The sequence below is a fragment of the Octodon degus genome, unplaced genomic scaffold (assembly GCF_000260255.1).
Source record: "Octodon degus isolate 3935 unplaced genomic scaffold, OctDeg1.0 scaffold00005, whole genome shotgun sequence".
NCBI lineage: Eukaryota > Metazoa > Chordata > Mammalia > Rodentia > Octodontidae > Octodon > Octodon degus.
Window position 1 is genome coordinate 23,303,101 of NW_004524581.1, and position 2,313 is coordinate 23,305,413.

At 44.1% G+C, this 2,313-nt stretch overlaps 1 protein-coding gene across 2 annotated transcripts in view; it reads right to left on the reverse strand.

Annotated features, from left to right (window-relative positions):
• Nucleotides 1-2,313, reverse strand: part of Bicral (BRD4 interacting chromatin remodeling complex associated protein like) — a 100,360-nt gene that overhangs the window by 78,913 nt on the left and 19,134 nt on the right. The window lies entirely within an intron of this gene.

The following is a 2,313-nucleotide window of genomic DNA, read 5'->3' on the forward strand; positions in this document are numbered from 1 at the left end:
TTGACTTTTATTGAGAGTCCACTAAATCATAACAGGCATCACCCATGAACCTGCACCTAAACCTGTATGAATAAGATCTAATTTACTCCTGACATTTTTGCAGATGAGGCTGCCCAGTCTGAATCGATTTATCCCTATCAGTCTAATAGGGGCAGAGGTGAGAACTATTTGAACTGAGCACTGTGGGGTCTGACAGTTACACAGGGACCAGCAGTCTTGCTGTGTCCATGTGAATCATAGAGTTTGGTGCCAACAGCAGGCAGAGGGGAGCTCCCCTCACCTCCTTTAGCACTGGGATTGAGCTCAGGGACTCCACCCTGAGCTCCAACCTTTATTTTTACCTTTCATTTTCAGATAGGCTTTCTCCGAGTTGCTAAACTGGCCAGACTGCACTAAGAGTTAGGATCCTCCAGCCTCAGCCTCCTAGAGTGGTAGGGTTAGGTAGTCAAGACCTATTTTGAGAATGCTAGCTGGCCACTCGGGATGCTCAGATAAAGGGGAACACTGTGAATTTGAGGCCAGCTGGGGCTACATACTGAGTCTAAGCCATCCTGAACTACTTAGTGAGACCCTGTCTCAAAGAAGAAAAAATAAATAAATAAATAAAAAGGAGAGAGAGAATGTTAGTTGTCAAACCTAATTTTAAATCTAGGGTAGTGGTTTACAAAATGTTCAGAAAGCAGTAGAGAATCAGATTTTCCAGGTACCACCACACTGTAGTGACTTCAGACTAGGACAGAACTAAAACCATTTCTCTAAGAAACAACATCTTTAGGGGCCGGGAAGATGGCTCGATGGAGTAAGCGCTTTCCTGGCAATTGCAAGGGCCTGAGTTCAAGCCCCGGTTCTGAAAAAAAAAAAAGAAACAACATCTTTCTCTTTAAAAAAATTTCTTGGGCTGGGGAGATGGCTCAGTAGGATAAGCGCTTGACTGGCAAACGCAAGGATCTGAGTTCAATCCCTGGTTCCGCAAAAAAAAAAAAAAAAAATTCTTTTTCAACTTACAAGCCTTTTTTTTCAACCTACAAGCCTTTTTTTTCAACCAGGGATCAAACTCAGGACCTTGCACTTGCCAGGCAAGAACTTATTCCACTGAGCTATCTCCCTAGCCGCCCCCCTTTTTTAATGTGTTTGATACTGGGCCTACCTATGCAGCTTAGACATGTAGTGATCCTCCTGTTTTCAGCCTCCCCAGCCCTGGCATTAGAGATGTGTACCCACCATGACCAGACTCAGTACTGGCTCAGTGCGCCTAAGGGCAGGGCCAATGTGGCTGATGGTGCTGGGGATCAAACCCTGGTTCCTGAACTTGCCTAAACAGGCTCTTAATCCACTGAGCTATATAATTTCTTACCTTTTCCCCATATGGTTATAAAATTACTTGTTTTATTTTTAAGTTTTATTTTTGAAATGAAGTCTTACCGTGTTGCCCAGGCTGGCCTTGAATTCTTTTTTTTTTTTTTTGTGGAACCAGGGATTGAACTCAGCCCCTTGTGCTTGCCAGGCAAGCGCTTATTCTACTAAGCCGTCTCCCCAGTCCCATAGCCTTGAATTCTACACCTTTTTTTTTTAAAAAAATGTACTTAGTACAGGATCTATAGGGTCTCACTGCGTAGATTGGATTTGTAATGATCCTCCTGTTTTCAGCCTCCCAAATGCTGGGATTATAGGCGTGCAGCACCATGCCCGATCTCAATCCTGTCTCAGCATACCCAGGGGCGGGGCCAACACAGTACAGGGGATCAAACCAGTCCCCGCATCTGCCTAAGCAAGTTTCCTAGTCCACTGACCTATCTGGCTAGCCCTAAACTCTACATCCTTCTGCTGCAGCCTGAGTAGCTGGGATTACAGGGTGGGGTACAGTGAGGGGGAAAAAGTAACATTTAAAATAATGAACATGAAATAAATTAGACACACAAGCTTAAATATCACATGGTTTCTCTTAAATGAGGGTGGTGGTGCATGCCTGTAGTCCCAACACTCAGGAGGCTGAGGATGGAGGATCGTTGCAATTTGGAGACTAGCCGGGGCTACAATGTGAGCTCAAGTCCAGCCTAACTGCATAGCAGACCCTGTCTCAAAAACAGAAAAAATAAAAACATATAAAGAATGAGGATGTCTTATGTCCATGTACCAACTCCCCACAAGGTATGGGATCATTATGTACTGCAGACATAAGAAAAATTAAGAAAATTTAAAAATTTTTTAACACTTAAGAAAATAAGGGGGCTGGTGAGATGGCTCAGTGGTCTAAAGCACCTACTTAGAACAAGCTTAGCAAAGCACAGGGACCGCGGTTCAATCCCCCAGCAC